Here is a 12,741-nt window from a genome sequence, read left to right as displayed (position 1 = left end):
ATGTAAAAGAAATGAACAATTTTCTGGATAGATACCACATACTAAAATAAAGACTAGGTGAACAATTAAATAGAACTATAAAATACAAGGAAATAGAAGCTGTCATCAAAAGCCTCCTAACCAAAAACAGGCCAGAATGAGATGGTTTTAGTGCAGAATTCTACCAGAACTACCAAGAAGAGCTAATACCTATACTCCTCAAAGTGTTCCATGTAATAGAAACAAAAGGAACATTTCCAAACTCTTTTTATGAGACTACAGTGACCCTAATAGTGAAACCACACAAAGACTCAACCACAAAAGAGAATTACAGACCCATCTCACTCATGAACATATGTGCAAAAATACTCAATAAAATACTGGAAAACTGAATCCAAGAACACATTAAAAATATCATTTACCATGGATCAAGTTAGCTTCATCCAAAGATGCAGGATCGTTCAGCATACAAAAATCTATCAATGTAATCCATCATATAAATAAACTGAAAGAAAAAACATATGATCATCCCATTAAATGCTGAAAAGGCATTTGACAAAATCCAACACCCCTTTATTATAAAGGTCTTGGAGATTTCAGGGATACAAGGAACATATCTAAACATAATAAAAGCAACATACAGCAAGCTGACAGCCAACATCAAATTAAATGGAGAGAAACTCAAAGTGATTCCACTAAAATCAGTAACATGACAAAGCTGTCCACTCTCTCCTTATCTATTCAACTCCAATATCTATTCTTGGAGTTCTGGCTATAGCAATAAGACAACAAAAGTTGATCAAGGGGATTCAAATTGGACAAGAAGAAGACAAACTTTTGTTCTTTGCAGATGATATCATAGTATATATAAGTGACCCCAAAAACTCTACCAGGGAACTCCTACAGCTGATAAATACCTTTAGTAATGTGGCAGGATACAAGATCAACTCAAAAAATATCAGTAGCCCTCCTATATACAAATGATAAAGAAGCTGAAAAAGAAATCAGAAAAACATCACCTTTCATAATAGCCACAAATACCATAAAGTATCTTGGGGTAACACTAACCAAAGAAGTGAAAGATCTATTCAACAAGAACTTTAAATCTTTGAAGAAGAAATGGAAGAAGATAGCAGAAAATGAAAAGATCTCCCATGTTCTTAGATAGGTAGGATCAACATAATAAAATTGGCAATCCTATAGATTCAACGCATCAAATCCCAATACAATTCTTCACAGAAATTGAAAGAACAATAATCAACTTCATATGTAAAACAAAAAACCCAGGATAGCCAAAACAATCCTGTACAATAAAGGAACTTCCAGAGGCATCACCATCCCTGACATCAAGCTCTATTATAGAGCTACAGTAATTAAAACAGCTTGGTATTGGCATAAAAACAGAGAGGTTGACCAATGGAATTGAACCAAAGACCCAGATATTAATCCACACACCTATGAACACCTGACTTTTTACAAAGAAGCTAAAATATACAATGGAAAAAATAAAGCATCTTCAACAAATGGTGCTGGCATAACTGGATGTCAACATGTAGAAGAATGAAAATAGATCCTTATCTATCCCTATGCACAAAACTCAAGTCCAGATGGATTAAAAACCTCAATATAAATCCTACCACACTGAACCTGATAGAAGAAAAAGTGTGAAGTAATCTTTAATGCATGGGCACAGGAGACCACTTCCTAAATATAACCCCAGTAGTACAGACACTGGGAGCAATAATGAAGCTGAGAAACTTCTGTACAACAAAGGACACAGTAAATAAGACTAAAAGGCAGCCTACTGAATGGGAAAAGATCTTCACCAACCCCACATCAGACAAAGGACTGATCTCCAAATTATATAAAGAACTTAAGAAATAAGACACCAAAATTCCAAATAATCCAATTAAAAATGGGGTACAGAATTAAACAGAGAATTCTCAATAGAAGACTCTCAGATGGGCAAAAGACACTAAAGGAAATGCTCAACATCCTTAGCCATCAGGGAAATGCAAATCAAAACATCTCTGAGGTACCATTTTATACCAGTCAGAAAGGCTGAGATCAAAAACACCAATAATAGTATATGCGGGAAAGGATGTAGAGTAAGGGGAACATTCATCTATTACTGGTGGACATGTAAATCTGTACAACCACTTTGGAAATCAGTGTGGCAGTTTCTCAGAAAATTGGGAATCAACCTACCTCAGGATACCCAAAAGATGCTCATTCATACTACAAAGATATTTGTTCAACTATGTTCATAGCAGCATAATTTGTAATAGCCAGAACCTAGAAACAACCTAGATGCCCCTCAACTGAAGAATGGATTTTTAAAAATGTGTCACATTTACACATTAGAGTACTACTAAGTAGTTAAAAAGTAATGACATCTTGAAATTTGCATGCAAATGAATAGAATTAGAAAACAACATCCTGAGTGAGGCAACACAGACCCAAAAAAGATAAATATGGTAATATGGTATGTACTCACTCATAAGTGGATATTACCTATAAACAAATGATATTGAGCCTATAGTTTATGATCCTAGAGAAGTTAAATAACAAAGTGAACCCTAAGAAAAACATAGCTAGATCTGCCTGAATATTCTAAATAGACAAGACTGTCTGACAAAATTAGAAACATGGTGGTGGGGGTGAAAGGAGAATGGAAGGGGGAGAGGAAGGGAGAAGCGAAGTGGCAATGAAAATTTTGAGGAGATGGAGGAAGGAAAGAGATATCTTGATTGAGGGAGCCATTATGGGACAAGCAAGAAACCTCACTCTAAAGAAATTCCCAGAATCCACAAGGATGACCTCAGCAAAGACCCTAAGTAATAGAGGAGAGGGGCCCAAAACTGGCTTTGTCCTGTAGTCAAACTGATGAATATCTTAAATATCACCATAGAACCTTCATCCAGCAACTGATGAAAACAGAGGCAGAGACCTGCATTAGAACACTGGACTGAGTTGATGACTAGGAGGAATGAGGAATGATCAAAGAGGTCAAGACCGTGATGGGTATTACACACACTGAAACAATCTACCTGAGATAATGGGAGCTTACCAACCTGACAGAGAAGGAAACAGCATAGGTCCAAACTAGTCCCCCTCAATATCTTAGCCCCAGGATTGGAGGAGTGGGAGAATGTGCCATCCTTTCTCTAGTTGGGTTTGAAGGAGCTATCATAAGAGCACATGAATGTTTTAATTAATCTGAGGAGACAAAGCAAGCACCCTATGAGAAGCTTGACAATGTTGGGGAACAATAAAAAAGATCTAGGAACTACAGTGGAAGTGATTTGGGAGAGAACCAGCAGAGAAGAAGGGGAAGGAGTCCCCAGACCACCAGGAAAAGACAAGACTTGACTGGATAAAGATAAGAATACAAGAAAATTAATGATGAAGGAACTCTGATTCTTTTTATCTTTGTCTTAAGTGAAATAGTTTTCAGCACTTTGAATTCCTTTCTGACATCATATTAACTCAATAACTGGGCTCTAGCTGTCCCTTGGTTCCACTCTGTGTGGGAGGGCAATATGCCAACCTAAGCAACAGTGGTGCCAACCACCATAGCACAAAAGCAAGGTTGAGTTGGTCTGAGCTTAACAGAGTTCTGCTATTCATGTTGACAGCCACCTTCTCGATGTGAGCGCTTCAAGTGTCACCTCTTCATTTAATGACAGTCTTAGTGTGTGACATATATATCTGTTCACAGTGGACCCCAGTCATTTTTCCAGCATGAGAAGCCTAATCTGTGGTCTCTGGTTTGACTGCTTATCTTTTCAAAACACATATAGAACTGTTCCTCACTGACTGAGCCAAGCATTATCCTGGAGGATTGCCTGAAACCTCATCATCTCTTTTTCTCTCCTCTGCCCCTCTATATAAGTGTACATACGTGTGTGTGTGTGTGTGTGTGTGTGTGTGTGTGTGTGTGTGCAGTCTACACAGTCTCTGTGTGCCCTTGTCATTATTTAATCAACTAGGAAAAAAGATGGGATAAACCATATGTCTACATTGGAAAATAAACTTCAGAAAACTGTTCTTGTCACCAGATATGCCTTGGTGATGACTACATTTTCTTTTGCCAAGATTCTGTGTCTAATATTCCACGGCCAACTTCTTCAACCATCTTGTTATTAGAGTAAAAGATGTATTGCCATGGTGACCACATTTGGGCCATCTTCAGAAATAACTTAATCAATGTGGCATGAAGGACATTGCTCAGCTGAACAGGGTGCTGTTTTGTCAAGTTAGTAAACAGAATATTAAGGGTATTCACTGAATAGCTTGGAAAATTATGCCGCTGGCAACGTGCTTGCCTCATAAGCATGAAGGCCTGAGTTTGATCTCCAGAACCCACATTAACAAACTGGGCATGGTGGCACAGGCTCATAATCCAGACACTGGGGAGGCAGAGTTAGGCAAATCTCTGATGCCCATGTACCAGCCAGCTTAGCTTACTTAGTGCAATCCAAGCCAGTGATAGAATGGTTCAAGAAAAAGGGTAGAGGTTCTTTCTTTCTTTCTTTCTTTCTTTCTTTCTTTCTTTCTTTCTTCCTTTCTTTCTTTCTTTCTTTCTTTCTTTTTTCTTTTTTTCTTTTTTTTTTTTTTGATTTTCGAGACAGGGTTTCTTCGTAAGCTTTTGGTTCCTGTCCTGGAACTAGCTCTTGTAGACCAGGCTGGCCTCGAACTCACAGAGATCCGCCTGCCTCTGCTTTCTGAGTGCTGGAATTAAAGGTGTGTGCCACCACCGCCCGGCATAAGGTAGAGGTTCTTTATGAGGAATGATGTCAAAGATTATCTTCTGGCTCCATGTGCCACACAGACACACATAAACATGCACACATCTTCCCCTGGTTCCTCTTGAGATACTTTGTGGAAGATGTCAGTCATGATACCAGTCTAACTGCTGCAACCACCATCCCAGAGAGTCGATGCATGGCCTGTCCGTCAGAGTCCAGCTGAGCTCCATGTGGACAGTCAATGGCAGTTGTCTGTCAACAGCGAAGCATCTTAAATATCCGGTATAACAGGGCCTTCAAATCATATATCCCAACTAATGCTGCCTAAGACTCCATGAGAGCTGCCAAGACAGAACAGGCTTTCAAGGGCCTTTCCAAATTCTCATTCTTCAGAAATGTGAGGAAAAAATGAAAGATGATTTCTAAGTAGCTGAACTTTGGAGTGATGGGTTACACAACAATAGTAAGCAAAACTGAATGGGTATTCTGGAAGTGAGATGCTGGGGGTAATAAAAACAGCAACAACACAAACCACAGACTGTACCTTACTCTGAGACTGAGTACCGGGCAGTAAATGAAAAAAGGAAAGGCCTTAAGGAGTCTACGCTTGGAAATCAAATTGCTGTTGAAGAGATGATGGATCAGAGCTTAAAGAGAATTGAGAAAAATGCAACTAAAGGTTGTAGGTGTGGAGAGCCTGTTCTATAGTGAGAATGTTTAACTAACTAAGCTGCTGTCTGAAGTAGAAACAGTTCAAACAAAAAACATATAATAGGCAGGGCACCATGATCCAGCTGGATTGGGACTGAATGAGCATGGACTCAAACTGGACCCTCTGAATGTGGCTGACAATTGGGGCAGACTGAGAAGCCAATGATAATGGCACTGGGATTTGTCTCTACTGCATGTACTGGCTTTGTGGGATCCTATTCTATTGGAAGCATACCTTCCTAAGCCTGAATGGAGTGCGGAGGGCCTTGAACTTCCCACAGGGCAGGGTACCCTGCCCTCTCTTAGGACTGGAGGGGGAGAGGGGGAGAGTGGGTGAGTGGAAGGGAAGTGGAAATTTTGATTGGTATTATTTATAAAGTAATAAAAAATAATCTGCTGAAAAAATATACCATGAAGCTATAGTAATCAAAAGAGTATCTAATCCTGTTTACCTAATCACATTTAGTTATTTTTCTTTTCTTTCTGCACTTTCAGTGTCTTATTCTATAAAGTCATTACTTTCACCAGTTACATAATTTCCTTGTTTTCATCTATTCATAGGAGTTTAAGAGTTTCACATCTTACAAGTAGCTGTTCAATTTAGTTTGAAAGAAAAACAGATCCTCTAGCAAATGGAGCAGAAACCTATGCAGCTAGCTGACTCTCAACAAAATGGTAAAATGCAGAGTGGAGAAAGCAGGGATGTTGAGTAAAGGATGCTAGGAAACACTGACAGTCCCATGGAGAGGACTGAAACCACTCCTATCTGAGTCAGTATCGACATCTACTGAAAAATTGTCAAGCACTTCCATGTGAGGCATGAAACTATGAAATTCCTAGACAGACAAAGGAAATGTGTGAAGACATTGGGCATTAACAATGATTTGTTGGCTAAGAATCTAAAATCACAGACGAAACAAGTGTGAGCTAATGGGGTTCTAGGAAGCTAAGAAGGTTTTGTAGATACAGTCGGTACAGTGCAGAGTCAACTGGCAGAAGAAAGAATGTATGCACTGCTTTCATCCAAGGAGGTATAATACTGTAGCCGGCTGTTTTTCACTCTTAGCTCTTTTATTCTTTGGGGTCCCACCACCCAGCTCCCAAATAAATACATGGAGGCTTATTCTTTCACATAAATGCCTAGTCTTGGCTTAGCTTGTTTCTTTAACTTAAATTATCCCATCTAGCTGTGGATCTCTGCATCTGATTCCGTCAGTTACTGGATGAAGACACTATGATGATAGTTGGGGTAGTCACCACCAATCTGATTACAGGGGGAACACAGTTGAAGAGAGGGAGGATGGAATATATATGAACAAGGGAGGTCAAGACCATGATGGGGAAATTTACAGAGACAGCTGACCTAAGCTTGTGGGAACTTTTCAACTCTAGTCTGACAGCTGTGGAACCTCCATGGGACCAAACTAGGCCATCTCCATGTTAGAAGCAATTGTGTAGCTTGGTCTATCTGAGGAGCCCCTGGCAATGGAACTCCTCTTTCCCTGGTGCATGAACTAACTTTTTGGAGCCCATTCCCTACGGTGGGATGCCATGCTCAAATTTAATGCAGGGGGAAGAAATAGAAGGGGTGAGCTGGGATTGAAGCAAAGGGGGCAGGAGGAGGGGTGTGAGGGGTGTGGTTGAAATTTAAAGTGTAATTAAAATTACACATTTATATTAAAATGTAAAATTACACTTTAAAATTAAAATGTAAAGTGAAATTTTAAAAGATTACTCTGTGTACCTTTTGCCTCTGGGCTTTTTTTTTTTTTAACCTTTCTCTATTTCTGTATATCTTTTCTTTCCTTCATATACCGTGTCTGACTGTATGGCTGAGTGGCTTACCCCTTTTCTCACTCCTTCATCCTCCCTTCTTAGATTTCTCTTCCTATTTAGTCTCTCTGCCAGTCAGCCCCATCTATCCTTTCTCCTGCCTTGCTACTAGCCATTCAGCTCTTTATTAGACCAATCAGGTGTTTCAGGTAAGCAAAATAACACAGTTTCACAGAGTTAAACAAATGCAACATTAAAAAAATTCAACACATCTTTGCATCATTAAACAAATGTTCTACAGCATAAACAAATGTAACACATCCTAAAATAATATTCTACAATATGAAACATCCAGGAAATCTGAGGCATTAAGAAAAGATCAACTCTACAAATAATAGAACTAAAGGAAAGAAAAAAGAAACCCACGTCATAAGCACAAAAAAAAAAATACTTTTAACAAAATCACAGAAGAAAATGTCCCTAAACTAAAGAAGGAGGTACCTGCCTATCACTGTATAAGAATCATACAGAATACCAAATAGACAGTACCAGAAAAGAAATTTGCCAAAATTCACAATAATCAAAACACTAAACTTACAGAACAAAGACGATTAAAAGCTGCAAGGGAAAAAGACCAAGCAACATAAAGGCAAACTTGTTAGAATAATACCTGCCTTTTCAATGGAGATTACAAAAGCCAGAATGGACTGTGTGAATGTTCCACAAACTCTGAGTGACAGCAGTTGCCAGCCCAAACAACTATGTTCAGGAAAACTTTCAATAATGATAGAAAGACAATCCATGATAAAAACCAAATGTAAATGGTATCTGTCTAAAATTCCAGCTCAACAGATGACGCTAGAGGGAAAAGAGCAATCTGGAGAGGTTGACCACACTCAAGAAAACACAAGGAATAAACACTCGCAAACCATCAAATCGCGAGGTGGGGTACCCATACACAACAACAAAATGATGAGATTTGGCCAGCACTGCTCATCAATAATTCTTGACATCTATGGTCTAATTGCCCAAGAAAAAGACACAGACTAAAGACTGAAATCAGAAACAGGATCCCTTCTTCTGCTCCATCCCAGAAACACATTTCACCAGTAAGGACTGAAGTTAAAGGATGGGAAAAGATATTTCAAGCAAATGAACCCAAGAAACAAGCCAGGTTAGCATTTCTGATGTCTGACAAATAGACTTCAACTGGGGATATTCTGTTGAACTCACCACGGCCAGCTGGCCTGGGTCTGAAAATGTATGGGATAAAACCAGACTCGCTGAACATAGCGGACAATGAAGACTGCTGAGAACTCAAGAACAATGGCAATGGGTTTTTGATCCTACTGCACGTACTGGCTTGGTGGGAGCCTAGGCAGTTTGGATGCTCACCTTAATAGACCTGGATGGAGGTGAGTGGTCCTTGGACTTCCCACAGGGCAGGGAACCCTGATTGCTCTTCGTGCTGACAAAGGAGGGGGACTTGATTGGGGGAAGGGGAGGGAAATGGGAGGCGGTGGCGGGGAGGAGGCAGAAATCATTAATAAATAAATAAATTTTAAAAAATTATTATTTAAATAAAATAATGAATTTTTAAGCAAAAAGTAATAAAAAATAAATAAAACCAATGAGAAAAAATAGGAAAGGACATTACATACTCATCAAAGGAAACAAATCCATTAAGAAGGTATTGCAGTCTTAATGTCTATATACCAAATACAAAGACAATAAAGTTCATAAAAGAAACACTACTACAGCTTAAATTACACATTGACCCTCACATACCAATAGTGGAAGACTTTAATACCCCAACATTGACAATAGACAGGTCATCTAAACAAAACCTAAATCAACAAAATGCTGGAATTAAATGATGTCATAAGCCAAATGGGCCTAACAAATATTAACAGAACATTTTCCCAACCACAAAGAAATATGCCTTTTCCTTCAGCAACTCATGTAGCTTTCTCCAGAATTTACTACATGCTTGTAAACAAAGCAGGTCACAACAGATATAAGAGAAATGAAATAACTCCCTGCATCATTACACCAAAGATTTTTAGCACTGCAGATTAAACATCCTGACCACCATGGAACAAACAACGACAGTCACAAGAGAAAGTTCACAAACTCACGGAATTGAATATTCCAATAGTGAACAGAAAATGGGCCCACACAGAGATTAAGAAAAAACATTTTGTGAACTGAATGCAAGTGAAAATGCCACAATCCAGACTTACAGGACAAATTCATAGCACTAAGTGCCAACATTTAAAAAATGGAGAGATACATTAGTGACTTAACAGTGCATCTGAAAGCTCTAAAACAAAAAGAACAAACCACACTCAAAAGACATAAACAACAAGAAATAATCAAATAGGGCTGAATTCAGTAAAATAAAAACAAACAAAACTTGAAAGAATCAATAAAATAAAAAGCTGGTTATTTGAGAAAATCAATAAGATTAACAAAACTTTGGCCAAATTGACTAAAGACAGAGAAAGAAGATCCGAATTTACATTTTTAGAGACAAAAAAACAAAACAACAGGCACCAAGAAAATCCTGAGAATCATAAGGACATAGTTTAAGAACCTATACTCCAATCAAACTGGAAAATCTAAAAGAAATGTCCAATTTTCACAAGAGATACCACCTACAAAAATTAAATCCATATCAGATAATACGTTTATTTAATAGACCTATAACCCCTAGTGAAATAGAAGCTATCAGTAGAAGTCTCCCAACCCAAAAAAGCTCAGGGTCAGATGGTTTTAGCACAGAATTCTATCAGACTTTCAAAACAGGACTTTGTAGTAGGAGACAGCTTGTTCTTCACAGTTGCTCAGAATTGAAATAACCACATGGAAACTGTATTAATTAGATCACTGCTTGGTCCGTTAGCTCTAACTTCTTATTTACTAACTTTTACATCTTAATTTAACCCATTTCTAGTAATATGTATATTGCCATTTGGCTGTGGCTTACAGGCAAGATTCCAACTTGACCTGCATTTGTCTCTGACAGGGCTACATGGCCTCTCCCTAACTCAGCCTCCTTTCTCCCAGCATTCAGATTAATATCCCTGCCTAGCTCTACTCTACCCTATCACAGGCTTAAGACAATTTCTTTATTAACCAATGGTATTCATAACATACAGAGGGGAATCCCACATTATCTCCCTTTTTTTGTTTAAATAAGTAAAGATTTAACTTTAACACAGAAAAATTACATACAACAAAACAGGTATCAAAAACTGCGCCCATGTTCCCAAATATTGTTTATAAATGTTCTTTTACATTTAAAGGGGGATAGGATATAGATATGAATAATTTGCATTGGTATGGATTATAAGGTCAATTTTGTTATGTGTATATGTATTTCTGATCTTGATTAAGGTATTGTGATTGTGTAGTTCATTTAAAAATGTAATGTATAATTAAAAAATATAGGTTGCTAATGGATAATCATCAATAATAGTCAAATTTGTAGTCATGTTAGTTAGATTTTCTAAATATATAGAGATATATTTCAGTTAGATAGGCATTCTTCATATCTTTCAAAGACTGCAAAATATGACATTTAAATGTTTTAATGACTTAGGACTTTTCATGACAATGAGACACGTCTGCTCCTGGCAGCACCAATCTACTTCAAGAGGAAGATGGGCATCAAAGAGGCTCCTTATGGAGTTGGTTAGCCATTTGGGCACGAAACTGCTTTTGCCTGGACTGATGCATGAACTGGAAACAAAGAACCCGCAAAAAGAGGACTACTACTAAACTTGCCTAAAGGTGAGATGATCTTTCGGGGTTCCTGACTCATGAAAGAGTCTGCGAGACATTCTGCAGGACACAGCAGAAAATGACTAAACTGTCTTTGGAATTTTCCTGCTTCATAAAAATGTCTGCTGGATTCTATGGGCCTGTAGGCCAAAGATGGATGCCCCAACGATACAGAGAAACTTTAAATGACTGTCCAGACAGCAAGATGTCTCTGTCATTTCTAGAGTTTTCTTATTTCTTATTTACTTAGGTAATATTATATCCTTCTGGAGTCTTTGATGGAGTTAAAGAATAAATAGATAGTTATAGTTTTTCTTAGTTATGATAAAATAGATATAAATATTATAACTGTAATTCTTGCTTGATAACTGTTTTTGCTATATGTAATCTTACTATGTTAAAGTAAAAGCCTTTCTTTTTTGTTTAAACAGAAAAAGGGGAAATGATGGAGGTGGTTCTTATATTTTATCTGTTGCTTTCATTGGTTAACTAATAAAGAAAACTGCCTTAGCCCATTTGATAGGCCAACCCTTAGGTGGGTGGAGTAAACAGAACAGAATGCTGGGAAAAAGAAGCCGAGTCAGGAGTCGCCATGATTCGCCCACCAGACACAGACGCAGGTTAAGATCTCCCTGGTAAGCCACCAGATCATGGTGCTACACAGAATATTAGAAATGGGTTAGATCAATATGTAAGAGCAGGCCAATAAGAGGCTAAAACTAATGAGCCAGGCTGATGGAGGTGGGTCATTTTTCTATCTGTTGTTTCATTGGTTAAGTAATAAAGAAACTGCCTTGGCCCCTTTAATAGGACAGAAAATTAGGTAGGCGGAGTAGACAGACAGAATGCTGGGAGAAAGAAGCCGAGTAAGGGAGTCGCCATGATTCTCCCACTCCAGACAGACGCAGGTTAAGATCTTTCCTGGTAAGCCAGCTCATGGTGCTACACAGAATATTAGAAATGGGTTAGATCAATATGTAAGAGCTAGCCAATAAGAGGCTGGAACTAATGGGCCAGGCAGTGTTTAAAAGAATACAGTTTCTGTGTAATTATTTCGGGGCATAAGCTAGCCATGCGGGCGGCCGGGTGCCGGGGACGCAGCCCCGCCGCTCCTATTACTACAGAGTGGCACCCAACGTGCTAATGAACTCCACGTAAAACCTGAGAGGGCTTAAAAAGGACACAGAGAGAATTTAAGACAGCTTTTTGCTGTTTCTGGGTTGCGTGCTGCAAAGAAATTGTCCTGACTCAGTAGCAGGAAAAAACTGGCTGTTTTAAAATGCCGGCTTTCTGGGCTGTGCCGCCATCACGATCTCTGTCTGGCTCCTGCGGGAGACAGAGCTTTTGAATGGAGCATTTGGAGTAAAGTGCTACGATTTGTTTGATGGCAACTAGACTCACTGTGTGCCTAAAAGGAAGTCATTTTGTGCTGCGGCTCAGAGGCACAAGCAGCTCCACCATGCTACTGGTGCAATGTGCAAGGATCAGAGGCACGAGCGGCTCCGCCATGTTGGACTGGGCGGGGCAAGCAGGCAGTACCTGTTTTTGACCTAGGAATGTCACAGCTTAGATTCTTAAGCGCTTAGCGATTTAAAAGCACAAAACAAAGTGCTCTGGATAGTAAAAAAATTACAGATTCACGATAGAACTGATTCAGACACTGTTGGATGAATGTACGTAGGCTTGAGAGAGAGAAAAAAATATATATATAAAGAATAATGTTTTAAAAAAAGGGTAAAGT

Source organism: Chionomys nivalis, chromosome 2 (assembly GCF_950005125.1).
Source record: "Chionomys nivalis chromosome 2, mChiNiv1.1, whole genome shotgun sequence".
Lineage (NCBI taxonomy): Eukaryota > Metazoa > Chordata > Mammalia > Rodentia > Cricetidae > Chionomys > Chionomys nivalis.
This window is presented reverse-complemented; position numbering follows the sequence as displayed.